This window comes from Lycorma delicatula, chromosome 7 (genome assembly GCF_047948215.1).
Source record: "Lycorma delicatula isolate Av1 chromosome 7, ASM4794821v1, whole genome shotgun sequence".
NCBI classification, from domain to species: Eukaryota; Metazoa; Arthropoda; class Insecta; order Hemiptera; family Fulgoridae; genus Lycorma; species Lycorma delicatula.
Window position 1 is genome coordinate 114,716,583 of NC_134461.1, and position 27,830 is coordinate 114,744,412.

General features: G+C 28.6%; 1 protein-coding gene and 1 pseudogene across 1 annotated transcript in view; both read left to right on the top strand.

The window, feature by feature from the left end:
• Positions 1-123, top strand: part of LOC142327720 (ATP-dependent RNA helicase DHX8-like) — a 34,821-nt gene extending 34,698 nt beyond the window's left edge. Inside the window, exon 9 of the mRNA XM_075371007.1 lies at positions 105-123. The gene's annotated coding sequence lies outside the window, so the exon portion shown is untranslated. The remainder of the gene's footprint in view (positions 1-104) is intronic.
• LOC142327721 (glutamate receptor ionotropic, kainate 2-like) lies at positions 93-27,753 on the top strand (annotated as a pseudogene).
• Positions 27,754-27,830: the final 77 nt, after the last annotated feature.

Below are 27,830 nucleotides of genomic sequence, written 5' to 3' on the forward strand. Positions count from 1 at the left end.
TATGTAAAAATTCTAATATATTATGTTAGAAATAGATTACATTGAGGTATTGCTGAAAACATAACTTTTACTCTTTTATTAAAATAATTCTTATGATTAAACAGGCTACATCAACTCGAATTGTTGGTGGTATCTGGTGGTTTTTCACCCTAATAATAATCTCTTCATATACAGCAAATTTAGCTGCATTTCTCACAGTTGAAAGAATGATTACCCCCATTGAAAATGCTGAAGACCTGGCTGGCCAGACTGATATCTCATATGGGACTCTTGATAGTGGATCAACAATGACATTTTTCAGAGTATTAATCATTATTTTCTTTTTAATAATTATTTTTAGAATATTTTTAATTACAGTAAAACCTCTTACATGCTTATAGAAAATCATTTTTAATAATAAACTAAACTGAATTAAAATCTGTTTTTTATAAATTCTCATAATTTTTCTTGTTATCTTTAGAGACACTAGCATTGTCATTTTGCACTAGAATTAAACGTGAAATTGCTATTATAATTTTTAAATTAAGTTATTATTGTTATTGTATTTAATACGTATAAAATTGGTGGAGCACTTAAAATTCATAAATTAAACTTTTGGATAATTAATCATAAATTTAATGTTAAATTAAAAAAAAATTATTGTATTTAAATATGTTGTGTAGATTAAGGTCCACGAACTTGATATCAAGACAGTTTAAAATAAAAGGACTGGAATACTGTCATTGAAATCCAACTAGTAGGAGAATTGTAACTTTTTAACAGTATGAACCCCATACCTTTTTTATCACAGCAACTTTATTTGTTAAACAAAATTAGTGAAATTTAATTGGCAACAGCATGTCAAGAATGACCTTTTCAGAGAATATCTTTGCTATGAAATATTTATGCCTGCCATCAATCAAGCTACAACGAAAGTAAATGTCAGAAAAAAATTTCATTTCATATGTAATTTATGGAAGCAGTCACACAATATACTTTAAAGAAAAAACTAGTTCTCCCCTCCATATTAATACATAAGTATCATGCATGAAAACAAAAGTACTCATTTTTTGTAAACAAAAAGCTATATTTTTTTATACATTAGTCTCGTAATTTACTTTTGTTTTAACATTTTTATTTGAAGGACTCCATGATAGAAACTTATAAAAAAAATATGGAGGTTTATGGAAAACAAGAAACCATCTGTTTTTGTGCCTACATATGAAGAAGGAATTAGAAGAGTACTTGAAGGCAACTATGCTTTTCTCATGGAATCAACTATGCTTGATTATATTGTGCAGCGGGACTGCAACTTGACACAAATTGGTGGTCTTTTAGATTCCAAAGGCTATGGTATTGCTACACCAATGGGTAAGTTTAACTCTTCTGCACATTTTACTTAACTATTCAAGTGTGTATCTTTTAACTAATTAAATTTACTTTGTTGTAAGAACATATATACCATTTTCATGTCTAATTTTCTACTACATAATACCTTTATTTTTTAAAGGTAGGCCTCCTACTCCCTCTTAAAAAAAGATCTTTTTTCGATAAACATTCCATTCAATCCCAGATTAATTAATAATAAGAGTAAATAAAGCTAATGATTGTATGACTGATAAGTGTCTAGCATTATCTGGTAAAAAAAAAGACAATATTACCTTCCTACAGATTACATTTTAATTCCCTTAATTGACATTACTGCAATATTGTGCATTGGAGTGGTTTAGATTGCTCTTTTCTCCGGGGAGTAGCAGACAACTAAGGCCTGGCCAGACCAGTTATATTTTACCACTAATCCTTGATCTGTCTTCCAGCAATTATTTTGATGCTAGGTTCTAATTAAAAGCATATCCAAGCCCAACAATCCAGGACAGTAACAAGTTACAGTTACACTCATTATTGAAAAAAGGGCTACGCAACTGTCTACAGATCCCAAATCCGCAAAACTCACAAAACAATTAGCAGCACAAAAGGTAATAGTGAGCTAGGACCTGATTTTAATTTTGCTGAGAGGACATTATACAAAATTGTCTACTAAGTTCACATGGCTGTTAACAACTCTGTAGTCCGCAAGAAAAGGGGCCTGTGTCATATAACTTTTACAGAATGGCAAAAAGAAAATTAGTTTTATGTTCTTTTCTATTTTGTTTTTTTCTATCCACCTGTTTCCTTTATTTCTTTATCCTAATTTAACCGATTTTAATTTATTTATTAGTATAAATAGATTACATTTCTCATTTATTTTGTTTTTTATTTTTTTTGTTTTTATGACACTGGACATAGTGCCCTTTTCTTCCAACAGGATATCCATAAGTAATGTAACTTACATTATTCACAATAAGCACTATGTCCAATGTAATGTAAAGGACTGGTAATATTTAAAGCATTGCAACACTATCAAACATTGTAATTTATTTTCAATGTGTAAAATAGCCAAGTGTTTAACAAAGAGATAGAGCAAAATATAATTATAACAGAAAATAGTATCTCTGTTAACTATACTCAAAATAAAAAAAAAACTTAGATCTGATATAAAATAAAATAATGTCTTAAAATGGTTGTACATTATTTTCATTAATTTAGAACAATAGCAAGTTAGTAAATAACAGCATGTTTTAAAAAAAACAACAAGAAGTGGAAATGAAAAATTGGAAAAATAATAGAATTAATAACTAAGTTTCATATTAAAAAATGTCAAAATAATATAAATAATGAATAAGTATCTTCATTAAAAAATTGCACACAAATTTAAATATAATCACTTAAGGTACAATAAGACAACCTTTAAAAAGATGTAATACTATTTTATTTAAATACTAAACAAGCAAGTATACAAAAATATAACTATATTCTTCATATTATAAAAAATGTTGATTGTCTCAACATCTCCAAAAAAAAATATGACCAAAATCATAACAATATATTTCCAAAACATCATAATGAAAAATTACATAAAAATAAAAATGGTAAATACTCTAAAAAGTAAAACTATTACGTAAAAGTATTAGTAAACACAATCGTCAGTAAAACAGCAAGTTAAAAAAAACTTTTTCAAAATATTACAACAAAATAATATGAAAAATTGTTATAATTTAAACAAATAAAGTAAAAATGCGTGCTATAATTTACAAACAATAACGCATCCTTTTTACTACAAAGATGAAAACTAGAATTATTTTTATAAAAATAACAAATATGTATTAAGAAAAAAATTTTACTAAATTATAATAATTAAGAAGTTAATTGTCATCTTCATGTGCATCTTCCACTGGAAAGTCTGGAGCATTTGTGGAGTGGCGTAAATTCTTATAAAAATCATGACATTCCCTTGGCAAATATTGTAAAGTGATATAAGGTCATTATACTTTGGTAGAAATTTCTTTCATCTGTCAGAAATGGTTTCCAGTGATTAGGGAATTCAGTAATTACTCTAGATTTTCTTATCAAATTTACTTTTCTAAATTCATCTTCAAATATCAGTTGCTTTAAAACACACACATACACACACACACACACACATATATATATATATACATATAAATTTATCACTAATTACTTTAATATCATTCTTATAAAACTGCAACATTAGTTATAAATAAACAAAATCACCAAACCATACAAACTCCACTGTTCCCAATGTCCTCAAATATAAAAACAAAGATAAAGACAGTTTTGATGGATATGTTACAACAGGGCTATCTGCAGTGATGCATAATAGTTTCAATAATAAAGAATGAAAAAGCACTATTCGGATATAGTGCTTATAAAATGGTTGAAGTTTAGAGGAAAAAAGCACTATCTTGAAATGGCTTGTAAGAGAAGTAGAGGTGTGGACGGAAATGGTTACATATCCATACAGTGCCTTTTTCTTCTGTGTAGTGATGTATTATACTACCAAAATGTATTTATTTATTTATTAAGTTTTATAAATTTTAAGAATTTTTTTTTTTTTAAATATGCTCAACATAGCATATGAAAATGAGAATTCTTAATAAAACTGACATATTTTATTAGTAAATTTTATTTTTGTCATTTTTTTCTTTTTATGCCTAGAATTAAAAAATTACATTTATTACTAATTGCAGTGTCTTTATTAATGACAAAACTAAATTAATAAATGTCCATAATAGTAATTAATGTTGTTGAAAAGAACAAAAGAGTCAATAAATTAAATTCCTACAAATATAAATGAAAAAATTGGATTCAGTAGAATCAGAATTGTTAAACCCAGACTGTAATAGTAAAGTAATTAACAAAAACTCATTAATAATTTAAAAGTTTACTTTGTGAACTTATTCTGAAAGAATTTATAATTAACTTAGTTTACTATCAACTGGATGGCTAAGGACTGCATGATGCACACACACATGAGTGTGTGAGTATATGTATTTTGATAATGTTTGTCAACAGCATGCTCCTCTGGTTCATGCCTAAATCCTTTTAGATCTGTCTCTTATTGTAGATAGAATATCACAATATTGTAGATGGAATTTCACAAGTCAATTAAAAAGTTGTAACATTCCTGAACAGAATATGCAAAATATTAATTTATGATTCATTTCAACTTCTAAGTCAACTGCTACGTACTGTTTATTGGAGTGTAAGTTCTAATATACTATTTTAATTTTTGTTTCTATTTACTAGAGTTATTTGAGTTTGAATTCATATTTATTTCATTATTTTTGTGAACTTGAACAGAATAACTTTTTATTTATGCTTTTGATTTATTGTAGTTTGTTAAAAGATGATAATAAAAAATAAAAAAATTTTAAATTATGATGAAAAGTTAATTACTAAGAGTATAAATAATGAATGCATCAGGTAGAATGTTCTGGTCGTGTTTTTACTAGATGTAATGTATCTGTGATTTACGTTTTGGAAATAAAGTATGTGAATATAAAATCTTCACACAGAACATTATACAATATTTATTTACACATAAAGGTTAGACAGGTTGATTTTTCTCAGTAGAATCCTATATTCTTTTAATGTTATTTTACGGAACTTATTCTTTTTAAGATTCTATTATTCTTCTGTACTGTTAAATTAATTTAAATTTTATTAAATAAACCATCTAGTACAGAATAATGAGATAAGCCCTATCTTACCTTAATATTTCATGAAAGTACTTTCACAGGATCCCGCATCCTCAGTTATGATTGAAGTAATTCCATTATTGAATAATGAAAATTTTAAAATAAAAATACTAAAATAATAAAAATTGCTTATTACTTTTTGCTATCTGTTGCAATTTTTATAAGGCTGTCTCCCTAAAACACTGTTTCATGGTTTATCAAATTGAAATTATGTTTGAATTTATATATTTATTAATTTATTTAAATTAAATTCTTTGTAGTCCATATTTATTTATATATTTAATATTTTTCTAATGTCAAATTTATTAATTATAATATTTCTAAATGTGTATTAATATCAGAAATAGAATGTTTATTGTTTATTAGACCTGTTTATTTTATTTAAACCTAATTTATTATTTTTCTATTTCTATAATGTTTGAGAAGTTTAGTTTTAAGTATCTTATTTGTTTTTTTCCTATATAAATATCATCACAATCATTACATTAAACTTTATAAATTCCACCAGATTGTTTATTTTATTATTATTCTGGAGATGTTTAGCCTGCAGGTGTGTTGCAGTTATAAATATATCTTTTTATGGGTAGTTAAAAGGGAACATACTTTTTGGAATATTGCATAGTAGTTTGGAACTATAAGAGGATGTGTACTGACACTAAGATTAAGGCAGTTCAAAAGAAGTTTTTTTGCCTGTGAGAAAAAGACTTTGGCGGGCATAATATTAATTGCCAGGAGCTGGGTATGTATTGGGGCTTACCCTCACGAAAAAACACAAGGACACTGCAGGATGTATTTATTTATGAAGCCCTTAATGTCAAGTTAGATGTTGATATTTTGAATGTTGGGCTTAGAGTGTTGAAATTAAGTGTGAGGAATTATCATCTCCTATGACTGAATCAGAAAATGCTTGTTTCGCCACTGGTCAGAGGTATTGATATTATTCATGGATTAAGCAGGGACACTTATATTTTAGATGTGAGTTTTATTAAGAAGATCAAAGATCAGCTCTATGTAGTAGAATTTATTTAAAAATCATTAATATTATTATATAACTGAAGTTAATATTAAATTAATTAATATAATTTTTATCACTTGTCTTTATTGTGTGATATACCAAGGTTTTGCTGTTCTATAGTACCAAATAAAAGCAAGTGAATTAATATTAAGCTATTAGTTTTATTTTTTTAATATTTAATAATGTGTTAGTTACGTTTGTATGGTGGTTTAAATATTTCTTTATTGTAAGTTTTAGTTATGTTTTCAATAATATTGTCATGTGTTCACAGCTCAATCAGGATATTGAGAGATTAATAATTGAAAATGTTTATATAATTACAATTTAATTAGTTTCAGTACATAAGTAAAGTAAGACAAATCAATAATAATAATGACAACAGTAATAATAATAATAAGAAGAAGAAGAAACGACAATAATAAATTAATAATAATAGTAATCACAACCACAATAATAATAAAATAGAAATAATAATAATTATAATAAATGTCAATAATAATAATAAAGAATGATTACATACAAAATAGAATTTAAAGTAAGGTCAGGATTTATTTACAGGTAGTTAAATATTAAAAACTAGAATTCAGTCCCATTGAGAAAAGAAATTATCATGACTGCTAATATTGCTGGTATTGTATTACTTCAAGGATAAGATTAGTGTAAAGTACATTCACTTCTATTCTCTGCACATACCCTTGCTTCAGAAATAAAAGTACCCTATAGTTTATAAATGAATTTAATACTTTACTCCTTTTGGTAACTGTCTGTAATAACTCACCAAACAATCTCCTGCATTCACCCACTGTCCACACTGGAATGTGTGTAATGTCACCTTGAATCCTTCACTGACTCGCTTAAAACTGAACTTAACTCATCTTCTTTGGAGTATACTTGTACTCTTATTCTCTTGACCTGCAGAAACAGACCCAAGTTGAAGTGTGAGAATGATTATCCAAGTCCTTACAATTTCCCATGAATTCCTACTCTGGTTCGGTAATTTTTCTCATTGAACATCTGTGGTAGGTGTGTCGTTGGGCAGTATTACAAAGAATGATTGTTAAACCGACCAGTTAGCCTCAAAGAAGGGATTCCTTTTAATCCCATTATGTATTCTATCAATTATTATATTTTCTACTACTTTCTTCTTAATTGGCAGGAATCTGTGACTCAGGTTCATTGTACAGGTCTTGTTAAAATATGAATTAATGATTTTCAATGATTCTTTTAATGAAATTTTTAAATTGTCATTTCAAATAGATAATAATAGAACGCTAAATTATTTGTATGTCAGTATCAAAATAAACAAGGACAACTAAATTGAAACATCAGTATTTAGAAAACTTACATCTAATAATATAACAATTCATAAAAGTTTTAATCATCCTTGGTCTCATTAAATTAACATATGTACAAACATGACTAACAGGACAATCAAATACATGCACAATAATAAAGAAAAGTTAAATAATGAAACAAACATCATAAAACATATAGCGATTGAAAATGGATGTGATACTACTTTAATTAATAATATTTATAAAAAAACAACTATCAAAACAAATTAATTACTTTACAACCAATACATAATAAGGCATAAAAGAGGAGGGAAAATATATAAAGTATTTATACATAAAAAATATCATTGAAAACATTACTAAAACTTACAATAAAGAAATATTTAAACAGCATAAAAAAATAACCACTTAATAAAATATTTAAAAAACAAAAATAATAAAATAATCTGTGTAGGATTTATAAAATTTAATGTACTGATTATGATGGTACTTATATAGGAAACACAAACATACTTTAAAACTAGATTTCTTGAAAATTATGATATTACAAAAATAATAAATTAGGTTCAAATAAAAAATATTTCTAACAAGCAATAAACATCCTATTTCTGTTAACACAAATTTAGAAATATTAGAATTAATAAATTTAGCATAAAATTAAGTATATTAGAAAAATATTAAATACATAAATTAGGAACTTTTTTCAAAACTTAACTCTCCACCAGCGCACAAAATTGAGATTAAGTTGATCAGTAGAGCTAGTTGGCATCTATTAGCTAATATATCATTTTGCTAACAAAACAACAAATGCATTGCAGTAACCATTTAAAAAACTTTCTCAACAACACTTATCATCTCCTGTTGAAATTGTTCAGTTGTTTTGGATCAAATTTAAACATATCCAACACTGTTTAGAATTGGAATATGCAGGTTTTTTTTCAAAAATTAACATGTCCATTAGAAGTTTGTTTCTTGAGTATTTTTAATTTTATTTCTGAAATATCCCACCAGATTTCAGCACATTCTTACCTTCCTTTAAGTAGATCACATAAAAGAAATGTTATGTTGGTCACGGTGTGCGCCAATGCCTGCTACATCAGCTGTGCATAGAGGTTATTAGCACATCATGTGTTATTCTTTAGTTTGAATGTTGATAGGTGCGTGTATTTAACTGAATAAACAGTGGCAGCTCACAGCTAAAATTAGTGGGAGTGCTGCTCCAGAACATTTTCTCTCAGCCTTTTCAAGGCCATGGTTAAAGCTTTCTGCAAAATAAAGAACTGAAAAAAAAAAGAATCAAATAGAATAGCTGGAAGCAGGATAATAATCTAATTCTACACTTTATAACATTCAAGAATATGGTACATGGTTTTTAAACAAAACACATGCAGAGTAAATAAAACTGCCTTCCACCAGCATACCAGGGTCAGCACTGCGGGAATAACAGTTCTCTCTCTCTCCCTCACAGCCACATGTGCAGCTTCCTATGTGCGCATGCACACAACAGCCAAACACCACACTTCTGGAACTGTGAAGCGCACAGTTCCATACAAAGGTTTTTGTATCTTTTTCATAAACTGGGGGATGGCTAGTTACATTAAGCTTAAGTATTATATATTGTACAAATATAAAGAAAAAATAATTATATTAAATGTTATCGATAATATCTAGTAGAAATAGGGGGTTTTGTAGTTCTACAGTGCCTGAACACATGCCACCATGATAAATAAAGCTTATTTATTTAAGTAAAAGTGAAAAAGATGTTTTTTAATATGGAATTACCATCTTTAGTGTCCAATAAAAACTATGGTGCACAAAAAAAAGATAGAAAAGCATAAAAAGTACTGCAACAGTGATCCTAGCCTCACGTTTCTTAAATAAAGCACAAGCATGTAACCATGATAGAAAGTTGTTTAAATGTAATAAAGTGATGTATTCAGATATATCAATAAATCAGAATCAGATTAACGCAGCAGAAGGTAAGAATAATCAAGATAAAATGTTACTTAGGAAGTATATTTCTGCCAGTTAACTTAAGAGAAAAAGATCAAAAGATGGTACAAAACCTAAGACTGTTTCATTATCTTACTTTTTAAAAACTAAAAAGCTGCAAATGATAACAGTTTGAAAGAAGTTTTTTTTTTGTTTTGCTTTGGGTCTACCAGCTTGTAGAATACTTATAGTTGGTAAAGTTATCAATTTAGATCATGTTCCTAGCAAAAACCATGGTTCAGTTTTGATTTTTTGTGATGGCTGCGCATGGCAAAATCAGAATGTGCATACATTGTATCACTGGTTGACAACAGAATTCCCAGAGATCATTAAACGAATTCAAGTGACTTGCCCAATTCATGACCACTCATTCCTTCTGGCTGATTGATGTTTTGGGAGAGTTGAAATAAAATCCGCAGATGAATATGTAAAATTTTATAAAGAAGTTTGTAAAGTTAAAGAGCCAGAGAAGGAATGGATGGTTTACGATATAAAAGTTCAAGGTATTAGTGAAGAAAAAATAATCATTTCAAAACATAAGTTAAAAACTGGAGAAACTGCTAGTAAAATACAATATTTTACCAATTATAAGTTTTTGTCAGCTGCTGAACTTCAAAATTGTATGTTTATAGTTTAAGAAAAATAAAAAAGAAGGGAGTGTGGTTTTGCGTGAGTGGGATTTAAAACGAAAAATATCTCCTGAAAAAAGAAAGCTGTGTTGAATTTGCTAATTAAACACTTTGGCAAAGACTGGGATTTTATTCCACAACTTCTTTGGTATAAAAATTTAAATTTTGATGATGTGGATGCAGAAAATGAGTCTACTGATGAAGTTACTTGCGACTCTCACAGACTATTACGGTCTTCACGTTTAAAATATTTTTTATTGATTATGTTATCATAATATTAAAAAATATAATGTTTATTAAAATATAGTAATTTAAAAAATAGTCAACTATATTTTTTGTTTTATTTACCAAAGTTAAGTTGTCCTTGATTTTTTTTTCATTAAAATCTCCAAACTTTTTTTATTAACTTCTCAGCCATTTCATATGTTGTTTAAGTAAATTTTTAAGTACAGAATTAAGAACAAATGACTAATAATTTTAACAAAAAAAAGTGGAAAATGTATTATTAACGCTGTTAAGCTGTGGGTGTTTTGTGTCTACTGAAAAATTACAGTTGCTGGAGATGTTAAGTTTTACAAAAAAGCTTCTCAAATTCAAACAAAGTTTCAATTTGATAAACCACCAGACAATGTTTGATGAAGGAGCCTTATAAAAACTGCAACAGAAAGCAGCACTTGTTTAAATTAATAGCAACTTTCATTATTTTAGAATTTTTTTTTTAATTTTTATTATTCAATAATGGAATTATTTCCATCATAGCTGAAGATGCGAGATCCTGCAAAAGTACTTTCATGGAAAAATTAAGGTAAGATATGTCTAATCTCAATATTCTTTTAATGATCTGATAAATAATCTAAATAAAATGTAATTTATGAAGTCATTTTTAATAATAATAATAATTTTTGATGTTGTAGGTTCTCCATGGCGTGATAAAATTTCCCTTGCAATACTTGAATTACAAGAAAAGGGTGAGATTCAGATGCTTTATGATAAGTGGTGGAAGAATCCTGGTGATACTTGCACCAGAAATGAAAAAGGAAAAGAATCTAAAGCAAATGCTTTAGGAGTTGATAATATTGGTATAGTTAATTGAATATTTGTTATTATATTATTCTCAATAAAAAAAATCAATCAATTTTCAGAAATATTTATATATATATATAAAAATATATATATGTGTGTGTGTGTGTTAATGTTACATATATAATATTCACATGTTTTTTTTATCTTTTTATCAAAATTTATTTCAACTAAATAAATGACTTAGTAAATATTTATTCATCAAACTTAGTAATATCCACTGCACTGAATGTTTATAAATTCATGCAGCCCTAAAATGCTATGGAACTAACTAGTAATGTAATTACATGATTCTAGGTAAGGTTTCTGTTATATAAATGAAGATCAAAACAAGTACGTCTTATGATATATCACACTTAAATCTGATTAGTAGTCTCATAGTATTAGAACAAACATTAATATTCATAGCACATACCTTTTGTAGAACATTATTTGATGATTCAGTCTTATTAAGAATTTCAGAATGAATCCACAGTTAACTTTCTTCCTTGTACAACTATCCACAAAATATCTCAGTAAACATTTTTCAATATTGCTCATAAAGCTACAAAGCAGCTGAAGTTATGTTTATATCAGATTCAAGTAGCATATGAACTTAAAATAAATTGGCAGTTACTAAAGGCAGTTTTAGATCTTTCATTTGTAATGATGTTTATGTTTTGGGCAATGTATTTTATTCAGATGAAGCATGGTTTCAGTCCAAATACAAAACAACTGATTAAGACTTTTTGAGAGTCCCATTATTTTTCAGAAAAAAACTTATGTAAACTTTGTAAATCATTATGTACTGTACAATTTCTTGGTAAGGAGTAGTCGGAACAATTTTTTTCACAGAAATATTAATTGTTGAACATTATCAAGAAATGAATCTTTCAATCTCTGTAAGTGTCTTGTAGAGTCTACTGCTTCATATTCCATGAATCTCTTACCCTCACATTATTATTATAGGAATCATGAAAGGCAGTGTTTTTAAGAAGAGTCCTCAACCAAAGGATGAATTGAAAAATAAATATTGTAATTCACAACTAAACTTCAGAAAATCTATATAAAGATTCATCAAGCATACAAACAAATTAATACCTGTATTAATGCTCACAGGAAACACTGTATGTTGAGTGATCTAAGGAAATAGTTTAATATTTAATTTATTATTTTACTGTGTAATAGAATTGATCTTTTACCAGCAAATGAATTGTTTTAAACTTGGGTGGCTTAATTTTATGAAGACTGTATATAGTTATGACAATTTTGTCAAGTAAAAAAAAATTTAGTTTTGAACAAAATAATTACTGTATAATTTTTAAAATAAAAATTACCATTTTTGAAATAAATAGTATCATTTGCTATTGGTCATTAGCCTCCATATGTAATAACACCATGCAATGAAATTGCAGCTAGTATTGTTCAACTTCAAAAGAATCACTTAATGAAATCTCAAGTTTTATCCTTATTTCACATCCTTAAATTTTGTAGGATGTAGTTCCCTAAATATTTGAGATATTGTGAAACAATCAGGATGTATTAGAAGAATATGCATCATTCCCAATTATTTTATATAAATAATTGTTGTGTATGAGACATGACAATTCACTTCCTTCAATGCAGTTTGTGAAAACTTGAATTTTCAACTTCACATTAATGACCACTGTCTTTTTCAAAGTACTTCCCTTATCTATCCATTAGTTTAGACAGTATCCACATTTCTAAAATCGTTTTTTTGGTATAATATTCTTGAGTTTTTTCTTATTATGAAGAATGACGGCAGAAAAATGTCATCCTTTTAGTCTTCAGTTTTGAAAATAACCAAAAATCTCAGTCTAAGTCAGATGAATTAGTAGAATGACCAAATTTAGTAATCAATTTTTGGTCAAAAACTCTTATCTCATATGTAAAATAAGATAGCAGAGCTCTTTCCTTTTTTTTATTTATATTCATTCAATTTTCATTACACTAGCCTTCTAAAATAATTGTATTTGAAAATAATAAATTTTAAAATTCTTCATCATTAAATGCACAAAATCATGTTGAGTTTTAAAAATAAATAAATTTTTGTAAGGAAAATTGTAACAGTATTTTGTAATAAGTAAGTATTTTAAGGAAAGTCTAGGTTTACATTAACATTTATTGAGGAGTAAAAGTTGAGATTATATCAAGTGGAATGTGTTAATCAGGCGATGTTGTAATTGGAGATGTTATCTATTACATAACTAGAAACTACTTTGTAATTTTTTTAATGCTTAATCAATTTATGTATTCATTTAATACAATTAAAATAACAAAATAGAAACTCCCATTTAGGTTTTTTCTCAGGAGTATCTAATTTCTCTTCACCTTTAAAAGAGCTAGATATAATAGAAACTTTAATAATGTTACTGGTTTTTAAGTACAATTAACAATTTAGTTGATATAAGAATTTTTTTGTCAGGATCCCACACCTTCAGTCATGATTGAATTCATTTAATTAAATTGTACTTAAATAAAGATATTAAAAAAATTAAAAATATACTATATTATTACAATAAACCATGTACATGATGCAATGTTTGTTACATAATTATGTAAAGTCTAATTAAATAAATTCAATCATGACTGAGGATGCGGAATCCTGTGAAAGTACTATCGTAAAATCAAGGTAAGATTTGTTTTATCTCTATGATCTGTACTAGGTGGTTTATGTTAATAAGATCAAAAATATAATTTAACAGTACAGAGAAATAATATGAATCTCAAAAAGATATATGTGTATATATATATATATTTCAATAATAATATATACATATACATATTAAGTATTAGACAAATGTGGTAGTAATTGGTATGTGTATATTATATATACATGGCTCAATCAGGATATTGAAAGACTGAAAATTGAAAATGTTTATATAATTACAATTTATTAGTGTAAGAACATAAATAACATAAGACAAATCATTAATAATGACAATGAAATTAAGAATAAAACAATATTCTAAGACAGTGATTACATTCAAAACAGAATGTATAGTAATTGTCAAGATTTATTTACAGGTCGTTAAATATAATTCAGTCCCATTGACAAAAGACATTAGTATGATCATTAGTCGTAACACTTTTAACAACTAATCTTGTATTGACTACAATAGCACAACAGATAAGACAAGTTTAAAGTTCTTTCACTGTAAATACCTTTGCTATTCACAAACAAAACTACCCTAACAGTTTATGAATAAGATTTAGTACATTATCTCTTTCACTTATAGTCTAACAGTAACTCAGCGAACCATTTCTTTTTTTTAGTGAACTGGAATTACTTGTGACATCACCTTAATCACGTAGAACTTTGTACACACTAAAAATTTGCTCCTTCACTAACCTCCTCGCAAAATACTCTCTCGCAGACTGACATCTTGCAGAAGTCACACACAGACTTGATTCTCTTCTCGCAGATATGTGGTTAATTGAAACCCAACCACCAAATAACACTGGTATCCATGATCTATTACTCAAATCTGAATAAAAGAAACTACCTTAATTAGAATTTGAACCTGGGAACTCTCGACTTCAGAATCAGCTGAGTTACAATGACAAATTTTACCTCTAAACCAACCAGGCAGATTGTTCCACCTCGCAGATATGAATGTCGTATCAGAGGTAATTCCTCTAGAACTTTTCTCTACATAAGATATCTCACACTCTAATAAAGGACTTCCATAGACTAGTCGTTCCATTTCTTGTTTTACAATTATGCCTAGATTCCTTTTAAAATTTTTCTATCTATTACTCATTGCTTCATTCATTCTAAAATAATGAAATAATTGATTAATTCAAGTTCTTTAAAATATAATTTACAATTATTTAGATCTAAACAATACTGAGAATTGCATGAAAAAAACATAAAAATTATTAGCCTGCAATAAAGTGCTTTCATCACCAACAAGCCCCTAGTTTTTAATTTTATAGCTACATACATAAATATACTGGTAAGATGAATTTATTTGTCAATCAAAATTTCTTTGAACACATTAAAGACTAACATAAATTAAAATTCAAAACGATCTAATTTCATAAAATTTATTTTTTACAAATACAAAATAACAAACATAAAAATGATGAACCATCACTCTTAATGAACCAAACAATTTTTTAAGATTTTAAAATACTAAGAGATTTTTTTTTAAACTATTATCCTGGCTATAATTAATTTGCAGTTTTAAACCCAGATCTGAAAATAAAACTTGATACTCAGTCTACTGTTACATGCAAAAATGATCAGGGATAACATTTTTTCTTTTCTTTTAATATTTTTTTTTTTTTTTTTTTTACATTAAATATTTTTGATTGTATAGTAGTGATCCTTATAATCAGTTTTCAAGAACATAATATTTCATAATACATATCAATTTGACAAATTCTGATGTTAACAGATCTGACGGTATTTTTCCTTTATGCAGCACTTTGCACCTACTTACACACATTAATCCTAAGTTGAGTTTAAGGCCTAAGCATTAGGAACTAGAAATAAATTTGAATAGGAAATCCAATTATAAAATACCTTGGCAAGGAAAAATAAATTTTTTCTCTGTTATTTTTCTTTTGAATTTATTTAAATTGCACAAATTTTATAATTTTAATTTTGATTCCAGACGTGTCTCATGATTAGTTTATTCTTTGATTTTAATTTAAATTGCAAAAGCCTACTAAAATGTATCATCATGTGTATTATGTTTTTGTTTTTTTATTTTATTTTGATTGCTTTATTAAATAATCATGATATTGATATCAATTTTTAATAAAAACAGCCACAATTCTGTGAAGCTCAACATTTCCAGTAACCCATCCCAACTCAACTTTATTACATACCTAGTAATTAACCTAGTAATTATATTGCTTAGTATTTAACTAATAATTATTGGATTTACTATATTAACTGTACAACCTTATTTTCTTTGCAGGAGGAGTTTTTGTTGTACTTCTTTGTGGTTTAGCTATAGCAGTCATTGTTGCAATATTTGAATTCTGCTACAATTCAAAACGAATCACAAAAATGGAAAGGGTAAGATAACAAATTAAAATTATACATTGTCAGAGGTATATCTAGCACTTGAAAACAATACTTATATAATGATCACAAAAATATAATGAAAAAATTAATAATGTACACATTCCACATAACATTTTGCATCCATAAATATAACTAATTTCTACACTGTCAAGAAACTACCAGCATACAACATTAATGGCTTAAAACATTCAATTTATTATATCTAATAGTGGATTTACTCATTTGTAGTCTCCCTGCTGAAACGTTTTGAAAAACTTCACACAATACACAATGAAAAACATACAAATAAAATATTATCATTATGTTCATGATAACATACACCTCTAAAAGGAAACTAAAACTGTAAACGTTATCAGTCATCAACAAATTATTGTATATTCTTATCTGGATAAATAAAATATAAATTTTAATAAATATAAACAAATTATATAAATTAATAAATAGTAATTTATATAATTTAATAATTGTATAATAATATATACATATATATAATTATAATATATTTATTATATTAAGTTATATTACACAGAGTGAGCAACATAAAATCGAACCCATGATGAAACCGCTACCCAACACTATTTACGAAAGACTCTCACATAACTAGCGCGACTAGTGGATGTATATGTTACTTTTGATTGTTGCTGCTGTTTTTCAGTTGGTTACGTGTCAGTGCAGTATATGTTTTGTTGCAGTGTAGTTGTGTTTGTGTAAAATGCCCTATTATATTCGTTCTGGATCATTTGAAGATTCACTTCAAGTATTCTTAGGAAAATTTCCGAATGCCTGTATTCCAACGAAGAGTAGCAAACACAATTTAGTTAAAAAATGGCATACAACAGGTTCGGTTTCAAATGCAAAACAAAATAGGCAACCTTCTGTTAGGACTCCACAGGCTGTTGCTGATATTGAAATGAGAATTACTGCCAGTCCAAAAAAAATCGCTATGCAAGTTATCCCAACAATTTGGTGTTAAATACACATCTTGTCATAAAATTCTTCATGAATTAAAATTGAAACCATACCGCATTACAACTGGAGACAGACAAACCAAAACGACTTGATTATTGCAACTGGCTTCTCGAAAACATTGTTGTTGAGCAGACAGACCTGATGTCATACTTTATGTCAGAAGAGACATGGTTTCATATATCCGACCATGTTAATTCGCAGAACACCAGGTATTGGATGGCAAAGAATTCTCATGAGATATTCGAGTGCCCACCTCACAATGAGAAAATTGGTGCAATTGAACTGTGCTCCGAATACAAACATAAAAAGCAAACATGATCAATTGACTTATGCAAAAAAAATGTCATTTACAAGCACAATGTTGAAACCAGAACTGTACAGTTTAATAAAACTACAAAGCCACGGGCTACATTATCTAAAATCGTTACTGTTTTAGCCAAGAAGGGTCATAGAGTATTGAAATTACCTCTTCATTCTCTTTAAGTAAATCCGATTAAAAAAAAAAAATTTTGGCAGTTAAGAGTATGTTGTGAAAAAAATGTTAATTTTAAATTAGGTGATGTTACTCCATTAATTGAAGAAAGAGCAAATTCATTATTAATGCTAAATAAAAATTGAAGGTACAACCATGTCAAGAAAATAGAAACATCTTGTTTCTGAAAACTAATTGAAAATGTCATTATTAATGTAAATGATGAAAAAAAACCTGTATAATTTACGTAACTGTGCATTAACAAATATTGAAATTTAATCATCATTTGCAAACTAAAATCAGTAAAAATTCAGTATTCTTCAATGTGTAATTTACATTTTCCAGTTGAAATGTTCCCATTCTTATTGGATTTTCATTTCTGGGGAATGATAAAGGACAAAATTTTCCAGGCAGTAGGATTTAAAGCTAATTTAATTTTTCTAAATATTAACTATGAGAACCCAATAAGCCATAGGAAAGAAATGCAAACGATTAAATTATCAGCACACCTACACACTAAATGTAAATTGTTTTTTACCATTACAACTAATAAATATAGACATCATTCAAATAGCTAAAAGTTTAACTTAAAACTTGTGGTACAGTATTGTCCTCTGTTTTTTAACTAATTAAAAGTAAAAAATGAATTACTATTACAACATTTGAGTTTGTAGAAGTTTCATGTATTCAAAGTGATTGAAAATTTTTTCATTTTAAAAAATTAAAAACATTACATATATATTGGGTACAAAAGAACTAGAAAAATTGTTTAAATGTTTTTCACTAATTTATAGGATTAATAAAACTATAAACTTTTTCTCACTTTCACATACGAAATGGTCCCTGCTGACTACTTACACCATAACATATCCTTTTGTATTGAATGAGTAGTTTAAGTAATTGAGACTATCCATGCCGGCTGCTTTGTGAATAGAACCCAGTTTTTACATGTTCTAATTTTCACCTCTCTTGTTTTGTTGTTACACGTAAGAAAATAATAATAAAAAGAACTTGCCTGTGTAAAAATAATATATGACTATTATTTTCAAAATGAAGTTTATTATAAACATATTACCATTTTGTCGATGGATGTTAGTTTGCAGATGAAGTTACTGAATTTTTACTTTATTAGCTGTAACATCATATCTGCTTTTACATTTAACTATAACAGAAGAATTTATTTAATTTTAAAATGTAATTGTATTAGAATTAGTTCATAAAGTTACACAAAAACTAGTCAAACCTTTCCTTTTTTTTAAAAAAACTTTTTTATAATTTTTATTTTTTAATTGTAAAGTCTAGAAAATTAAAATTTTACTAATCTGTGAATAATCAAGTACAGTTTAAAGTTTAATGTTCTTTCATCTTTTGAGTGTTTGGGTGTGTGAAACATATGGTGCTCTTAATTAAACCAACCATAAAAAAGTGTAGCTAACTGGTTGTTACAATTAAAACAAAAATTAACTTTATTTTTACAAAATAGCAGTAATTAAATTTATAGAAGCTTTTTACTTTCAGACAACTAATAGCTCAAATTATTATAACATAAATACAACTATTTCAAAATAAGAAAAATTCACAAGTGAAAATTTCTTCTGTACTTGATTTAGTACATCATTTATCACAGTCATATCATTTTATTTTGCTTATTCTGTTTAATGTGTTTCTACTAGTTTATAAGTTAGAGTACTGTGTTTAGGCAAGCATTTATCTATATTATTCAATTATTTAACGAACAGTAAAGTTTAAACTTGGGATTGTATCTTATTTTAGACATCAGATTTAATAACATCTCATTTAATTTAAAATTATTATTTATCTCTGAAATTTATTTTCTACTTGTTACAAGAAAAAATGAACTGTAATACTAAATTAAATCCCTCATATATATAGCAACGTTACTGACCTGTACTGGTATTATTGACCTGACATTATTGTGTGGCTCAATGACCATTAAGCCACAACTTCAGATATAGATAATTTAAAACAACAAATTAATATACCTCTTTATGTTGTGAAACAATCATGTACACTGCTTCTTCTCAGATGAAGAGAATATAAATCAAATATAAAGAAAAGATCAGTTTGTGAAAACATTCACTATAGCGTGTACTTGAGTAAAATCAAAAGATATAAGTTTAATAATGATTATAATATTATTTTATTACAGAGAGCTGCTGCAGCACCACATCAGAGTCTATGTGCTGAGATGCTTGAAGAACTTTGCTTCGCACTTCGATGTCGAAGTTCTCGCCAACGACCTGCATTGAAACGTCAGTGCTCAAAATGTGTTCCTGGTACAACATATGTACCAGCATCTTTTGACCTGCCTCCTGCAAATAATGGTCTGAGATCACAGGTAGAAAATATGAATTGGTTTTATCTATTTTCTATTAATAGAAACTTTTTAATCAGAATCCTATTAATTCTGATTTTGCTTAACTCGGGTTGTAGAAGGAGAGATAAATTTTACAATATACTGTCATGATAAACTTAATTTTCTGAGGTAATAAAATTATTACAGACACTTTTTTCACAGTATTACATAGTCTTGGAAAAACCTTGATCCAACAAGCATTTCAGACTAACAAAGTGAATAAAAAGAATCACGGTTGCCTTTTATTACAGTATAAAAATGTCAAATTATAGTATTATAATCACAGAGCTTTAACACATTAGTCAATAAAGATGAATTAAACAATGAATTCAATTTAATAAAAAATATATATATACATATATTAATTATGTCATAATAACTTTCCATTCCATATTATGAACAAGTATGAGTTATAGCCAATGTGCAAAATGCACCAAATGTGAAATGTACCTATTGATAAAATTCCTAAACATGTCAACCATTGGAAGCTGGTGAGCAGAATTGGCCACTCTGGACACTGGCTGTCAAATTTTTGTATTGCAGTCATTTTCACATACTGTCTAAACATTGTTAGGCAAATTTTGTTAAGAATTTTGTTTTCATTCCTTCAGTGATCAGTATCCATGTTAGCAAATAATATCCATGATGTGAATATATTTTTTTAAATAAATGTTTTTTGATCCTAAAACCAGCTTCAGTACTGAATATATTTATAAATATGAAATATGTAAATTCAAGGTAAATTTGCATGCAAATATGAATAATGAAAATAATAAACCGCCCAAAATATAACCTAGCAGCTGCCAAAAGCAAGATAGCCATTATGATAGCTAAAAGCATGTCCTAAAAAACATTTGTGAACTCAATGAACTATAACACACCAACTACTATAGTATGGAAAAAATTCAAATCTCTGCAAGGAAAAAGTGATAGCACAATATTCAAATTAGTGAGCTTTGACAACACTGTTATAACAGAGAAGTTTGCAGAGTTGCTGAACAACATGTACTCCTTAAGGGCTGGTAGTCCAGTTTCTTGGCCGTTTAGCCTGACACCAGAGGAGCAATATCTGACCTGTAATATGGAACATATTTTGAACATATTTTCAGACAAAAGGATACTGTGAATCAGCCTTTTACAGAGAATGAGCTAAAAATGGCACTTACAGATTTGCATGACTCAGCACCTGGAGAGGATGGAATGCACAATGTTCTGCTTTAGAGCACATCAAATTCATACCAAACTGCATTACTGAAGTATTTTAATAATACATGGTCTACAGGAGAACTTCCAGAAAAGTGGAAACTCACAAAAACCATACCTATCTGCAAACCTGAGAAAGACTCAACAAAGGAAATCTCATATTGTCCAATATCTCTAATGCCATGTGTATCCAAATTAATGGAAAGAATGATCAATGAAAGATTAAAATGGAAACTGGAGTCAGAAGATCAATTGAGTGACAGGCAGTTTGGTTACAGATCAAGAAGAAGTACTGTGGATCATTTGCTGTACTTAACTGATAAAATAAATACTACCTTCAACAAGAAACAGTGTACAGTTGCCATAGTGATCAATTTTGAAGCAGCATTTGACAGAGTGCCGAGCAAGTCCATTATTCTCCAGTTCATGAAACTGGGCATTAGAGGCAGAATGCTGTAATTTCTCTACAATTTTTTGATCAAAAGGAAAATTAAAACTATTGTAAATGATGTTGAGTCTGAACAAAAACCAGTGAACAATGGAACACCACAGGAAGCAGTTCTAAGTTCCACATTATTTAATATAATGCTAAATGACATTAAATCCAATTCTTCAAAAAACATAGATTACATATGCAGATGATTTACAATATGGTCTTCGCAGGAGAACCCAGTCCAGGCTGTTCTTGAGTTGCAGCAAATGATAAACTTGGTGCTCAAGTGGACAACAAAGTGGATTTTAAAGATATCTGAAGAGAAAACAGAATCTACAGTTTTTACTACAAGATACTCTCTCAAGAATTTTAAACCAACGATATATATTAATGGTCACATCCTGCGTTACAAGCCAAATCCAAAAATCCTCAGTATCGTTTTGGATTCTAAATTACTGTTGTGTCCACATATTGCCTATGTACAGCGCCAATGCATAGGAAGAATGAATGCTATGAAAGCGGTAGCGAGTAGAGTTTGGGGTGCAGATACTGTTACTCTTAGACAGTTTTATCTGACATTCATTAGATCAAAAATGACGTATGGATCTGAGGTTTGGGGTCTGCTGCTGTATATTATCTCAAGAAGTTAGAAGTAATTTAAAAAAGCTCTATGAGGATAGGTTTGGGATGTCCTAGAACAACCAGTGTCCAGTCGATGGAGATCGAACTGGAAAATGAACCATTAAAATTGTACATTGAAAGGATATTCATGACAAAACACATCAAAGTCCAGGCTCTCCTGCAAAACCACCCACTCCATCACCTAGAAAAAAAACAATTTGTTTCACAACTCCTTCAATAGTATCATATCAAACATTAAACACCAATCTACACAAAGTGTACCATAGATCTCTTTCCGATGGTAAGCTCCACTCCTCAGTGGCTAATCTACAATATTAATATTGAACTAACCATCCCTGTAATTGTAAAAAAGGATGAAGAAATTCCAGAGTTCCTCTTGCAGACAATTTGGAGTATATTGGCACATGATATTATGGAATCCACTGGATTTTCACAGATGGGTCAGTCGAAGGTAATAAGGGGAATGCAGGAGCTGCCTTTTATAACCAAACAGCTGACACAGAATTTGTGCTACCGTCAGGATCTACCTGTAGTACCGATGTTGAACTGATAGTAATTAATGGGGTGCACTTGCTTACATTCACACCATCCCCATGAGTGATATCTACATTTTTACTGACTCTAGATCAGCCCTATAAATAATACAAAAACAGCGGCCAACAAGTTCCATTTCCTAAAATGCTAGGAAATTCATAAAATTCTAGGGAGATTATCTCGAAAAACTATCACCTTCCAATGGATATCTAGTCGCTATGGTGTCCTTGGCAATGAAAGAGCTGATCGCCTGGCCAACCAAGCAGCAAAACTTCAACCTGCCCTCCAGAGACAATCTCTTGGTGAATGTCTGCGGGAAGTGAGAAGGAAATTTGTGGATACATGGATAGAGTGGTGGAGGGTCAGTAAATGAGGACATTCCCTTTTTAAGATCTGAATCTTAGAGTTTCAGAAGGCTTTTTCTGAAGAAAGCCTTCTGAAGCATCACTGTACCAGAATGTAGCATGTTCAACTGCAACGTTTGCTGCTCGTATGAGAATTGGTCACACTGTCATCCAGGCCTATCTGAATAGATTTCACTTAGTGGAGTCTCCTCGCTGTTTGGCTTGTGACAATGAAGATGAAACTATTGAACACATCCTCCTTTATTGTAAATCAAAAACTCCACAAGCGATAGGCTGAAGACTTATATGACTGCAACTCACTCAGAGTTTGAATAGATTTTGACAGATAGAAGATATTGGAAGTTGGCAGAGGAGGTTTTTGGAGACATTGAACCATTGGAGAGTGCTCTGGAAGCTCATATTACGAAGTAAGAAGATAATAAATTTGTATATGTATGTAAGAAATACAAACCAAATAAAGCGTAAGAAAAAAATATTTTATATACATTACACAGTCTCACTTCAACAATCCAACAATCACTTATCTGATATTCTGTATCCTCTCCAAAAAAGTATCAATCAGCAACAAGAACTGCAAGTTGTGAGCGTAGTCTATTTTATGTTGCTCCCAACTCTACCACATGGCGTGCCAATCTACACTATGACTCATGTGTCAGTCATTCAGTGCAGTGCATTTTATCATTGCATGCGGATCAGTTTATCACCTATTACTGTTCATGCGTATGTGTTGGTGTGTGAGAAGTATGAGTAATGATTTAGAACATTTTTTATTTTCTGACTGAATTCTCTTTACATAATTCTTACTTAACATTCTCTTTAAATAATTTTAACTTTGAATTCACATAATTTACAATTGCCATTCTGAGTTCTTGTGATAAACAATCGCTACTTTAATTTTTGATTTTAGTGTACACATCTTTGAATTCTTAGGGACCCAGACCCCTTTGATAATTTTAATGGACAATAGCCCATTAACACCTAGCAACCAATCACCTAGCAAACAACCAGTCTCTATTGTATTTTTACCATCACAGTATATATATCTGAATCTGTGCCATAGTACATTATATTCCTCACCAAGTCTACATCCAATATATCCTACAATTTCATTCTTCTCACATTAGATGTGAAAGCAGCTATAAATACATTAGTAGTTTTAGGATCTTCCATAAAATGGTTTTTCAAATTGTATTTTACTTGTACTACATTATCATTTAGTAAAGTCAAGTTTGTTTTGTCCAGGCTATCATCTAAAAGTATATTATACAATTTCAATACAACACATACATATTTAGTTTGATTCATATTTAATCCTTGTCAAAACATACCCCATAAACTATTCAGGCAAATCTTTGACACAGCTCTCTTACCAGGATTTAGCTCAATTTGTTCAATATCTACTTCTATTCCCAATTTCTCTTTAATATCAAGCATATTCTTTTATTTTGAAGTCAGCCTGCCAAGGTGAAGTTTCAAGTTTAATCTACATAAAATCTCTTACTTATTCTTTGAACAACTCATTTGATTTATTTTTAATTAACCAAGCCTCATACATTGTAATATTTTGTAACCTTTTTCTAAGGCCTTCATCCTTATGATCATCCAGTTTCCTGTGATCTCTCTACAGCTATCTGGATGAAAACATCTAGCACTATTAATTTTAATAGTACATTTTCTACATAAAGGAAACAACAACTTACTTTTCTTCTTTTTACTGGAAGTACAGGTGATACAATTTTTTTGGAGGAAGTACTTTACATTTAACTATATCAAACCATTCATTATCGTAAATCTTAGGGTTAAAAACCTTCACTGATTGACCGAACGGATAATAACCATAATATTGAATTATTAACTAGACTACTATCATGATAAAATTAAGGTAAGAAATGTCTTATCTCAATAGTCTGTACTATGTAGTTTATGTTACTAGAATTAAAAATATATTATACACATCATTTTAGAGACAATATGACTGCATATAAAACATAAGTCAACAAAGCGAAGTTCATATTTGGAGAGTTTATTGAACTACTGCTGTGTACAGTCATGTTCCAGAGGTACTAGTAAAGTAATTGTGACTTCTGCCATGAGATTATATTGCTGCTTTAAACATTATTGTCTGTGTGTATGAACGCAGATGCATATCATGATAGTGATACGTAACATTATATTACTTATTAGACTTTATTTATATTATTTTCATATTAATGAATTAATTCATATCATTTAAATTTCAATGTTTAATAATAAAGCATCAGTTTTTCTTCTGTTTAATTATGTCTACTTTTGTATAAATAATGAATTTTATCTTTTGCCCTGTTATTTTGTATAAAGAGTAATTGTTTTCTTAGTCAGTGTACTTTAAAACAGAAGCATGATAAAAATACATTTTGCTAAAAAAAAGTATACACAAGTAAATAAAGTATAAATTTCTTACATCAATTGTTTTGTTTAAATAATGATGTTATGTCAACCAGAGAAGTGTGAGTCATAGAATTATGGGTTTAATGTTTAAAATGGCATGTAGTTATAAGCATTACATTATTTGTAGACATGTTATTACTAATAAGAACAAATAAAATACAGCAACCTATTTTAAACAGATAACATTTCTTGTTTAAAACAGATTGACAAGCAAGTCACTTTGTTGAGCAGGAAGCCCAGTCTCTTTTGTTGTGTTTTACCTCCATCTCTGTCTATATTCAAATAAAACACAAAGTGAATAAGAACTTCGCTTTGCTGACTTGTAATATGACTGTAATAGTATATCCACCTCATAGCTGAGATTCCATAGAACAGAGTAGGTGGAAAATTGGGTACATATTACATAAAATAAACTACACAGGTGTAGAAATAATATTGATATGATCATAAATCTGTTCTTAACACTGCTTAGCCCTACTGCAGCAGACTCAACAGTAGGAAGATCCTTTTCAATAATTTTTTTTAGGGAGAATTAAAAATAATATTTTAATTGAACAATTAGATTCTGCATTATCTGATATAAAAAAAGTGTTCTTTCATAATCTTGAAACAGTCCATTTTCTTCTTCTTTTGCAGTCATACATTTCCAGTAGGGCCTATTTCATAGAAATTACTAAATTTCTGGCCAGAAAGTCAGCCCTCTTGGTCCTGAATGTCTACACATTAACATAGATCTTATTGAGGGATGAGAAATCCAGCAATATCTTTTAACAGTCTTAGACTAATAAAAACTGATCTATTCTAGGTTAAAAGCTTTAAATTACTGCCACCGGTTCAAAATTTATTTTCACAATGCATCTAAGAACTGAAAATATCTCAGTTTAAAAGACTAGTATATTCTTTAAGTTCGCAGATGGCATTGTCTTAAATGACTCTTATCAAAACTCCTATTTCCACCTTGCCTATAAATACACCTACCAACTGGATAAAGTTAAGTTAAATGATTTCTTGCATCAATTTTGAAGTTATTCAGACAAAACAACTCTGTCTTTGAAGGATTCTAAAAATGAAATCTTTCATGTCATACAAACAGATTTAATATATAAAATGTTTTTTTTTTAGCACAACTATGAGTAGTTTAATAGTATAGTTTTATACTGAAGGCAACTTCATTAAGGTGATCTCCTATCCAAGAGCTAACAAATGCAACCATTTTCACATAGAACAGTAAGAATAGCAGGTCATTCAAATGGTTAGTACAGTGTACCTTCATGATACCATTCATTCCCTTTTCATCTGTCAAATGCTCTAGTACATTCTTAATACATTTGATACAGCTATTTTAAAAAACCACTACCTGCACAATGTTGTGAAAACAGGCCTAGTAAACCATACTCATCACATGAACAATGTCATACATAGCAAATCAGCCTACCGTGAAATAAATAATATATTTTACCTCTTTTAGCTTCACATCTTTACTTCCTGAATACCAACTATAAAAAATTAACCAATAACAACATATGAGAAATTAACTAGTTTTCTTATGTTTAGTGAATAAAAAATATTAAAACCATGTTTCAACGCTTTTTTCAGGTTGACTACTGTTTCAGAGAAGCAGCATGGCAGTTTCCCTAGAATTACCACCTGATCTACATTTACACCAAAATAACGATCTTGAAATTCCTAAGGTTCATCAGAACTCTTAACTGTTCTTACTGTGATCTTGATCTACAGCTTCAATCTGTTGTGAAAAAACTGAATTACCATATTTGTAAAATATTTGTGAATCCGGTGATAACAGAAATAAAAAAAATTTTTTAATTTATTTTTATAGCTATTGTATACTGAGAGTACAGAATTATCCCAGTAGTTAATATATTAATCCAAATTTTAATAATAGTTAATAACCTACTAATTGTTGAAAATGTATACTTTTTAAAACAGTATGTTATATACGTAAATAGAATGTAAAATAGCAAAACAACAGTATACTTATTTTGTAGACAAAGCAATAGAAAACCAAATTTAGCTGCTAAATATTGAAACTGTGTTCACTCTTTTATTTTGTTTGCATTTCTCTGATGAAATCATAAATGTAAATATGCGATTAATTATTGAACAAAAAATGTTCTGTATTTTTAAGTACCATACAGTTTTATAAAAACAAAATTAAAATTTGTAAATATACATTTTATTGAAAATAGAACTTGTATTGTTATCATTTTTTATATATTAATATAATGTCACTGTTTATGTTTGTAATATTATTTTTTAA